The following is a 1253-nucleotide window of genomic DNA, read 5'->3' as shown; positions in this document are numbered from 1 at the left end:
CAACCATACGGAAATAATGTTTCGAGATCGAGACTCACCCGAACTGTGATTACTCGGATTATGCGAATACTTGCGACAATTGAATTTATTCTGTTATTTTTTATTGTACTAATGTCTGAAGAGGGCTCAAACTGGTAGCCGAAACTTGTTACTTGTAATGTATTAGTTTAGAGTTTTATTATTTATTATTTTTTGGCGTGATGTTTCATCGCGTTTAATACAATATATAATTTTATGAAAAAATTAAAAAATGTGGTTGACTCTTACTTCGCCCGCTGATTGAGTTTTGTTATTATGTTTTGAAAGAGTCCTTTGAATTTGTTTATTTATTTGCATAAAAAACAAGTAACAAAATTTTTAGTCTGACTATGATTATTAATGCAATTAAAATATATGTATGTAATGCATATATCTTAATTTTAATAAAAGACATTATAATTAAATCTCTTTCATTCAATTCAGATACACAAGCTCCAGATTTCATCAAATCAATAATCGTTTACAAGTACTCTGTTCTGATCTTTTCGAAAATAATGCAGATAGAAGACAAAACAGATGTATTTTAATACGTCAACAAATAACGGCAGTTAAAGATTGCAAACAATATATATGGATTATAAAGTAATTTTTTAAACAGAATTTTTGTTTACACGTTTATGCGAATTCATACGAGGGCAAATCATAAATATCCGTGTTAGTAATAAAGACGCAGACTTTTTACAAAAATTTTTTATACGAAAAATACGATTTGTCAAACTGCAAAATAGGCAATTTGATCAATTTAGCTGTGGCGATTGCGGAGTAGAAATCACAGGAAGAGAATAGTAAATTGCATCACGTGAATGCCAACGTTCAATCAGTCCACGTTCAATCAATTTCTACTGTGGAGGAATAAGCCGATGCAACGTTCTAAAAACAACACTTTTTTTAGCCAAATGGGGACGTTTTTTCTTCAATTCAATATTGAACCGGACCAATAAATCAGCATAGTCCTGCCCCGTGAATAGTTTTTCTCTTCTCCAGGTAGTCGATGAAGATTACGCCTTGTACATTCCAAAAAAACGTAACCATCACTTTTTCGATCGATGAGACCGTCTTCTTCGGAACACGTTCGCCGGATAAAGTCCACTGTTTTGACTTCCTTGGTCTCCGGTGTGTAATAATGATGAATCCATGTTTTATCAACGGTTATGACTCGCCGCAAAAACTCTATTCTGTGAATTGCGCTTAAACAATTTCAAACACTGCTTCGA

Source organism: Trachymyrmex septentrionalis, unplaced genomic scaffold (genome assembly GCF_001594115.1).
Source record: "Trachymyrmex septentrionalis isolate Tsep2-gDNA-1 unplaced genomic scaffold, Tsep1.0 scaffold289, whole genome shotgun sequence".
NCBI classification, from domain to species: Eukaryota; Metazoa; Arthropoda; class Insecta; order Hymenoptera; family Formicidae; genus Trachymyrmex; species Trachymyrmex septentrionalis.
The sequence above is the reverse complement of the archived record's forward strand: the minus strand, read 5'-3'. Positions refer to the sequence as shown.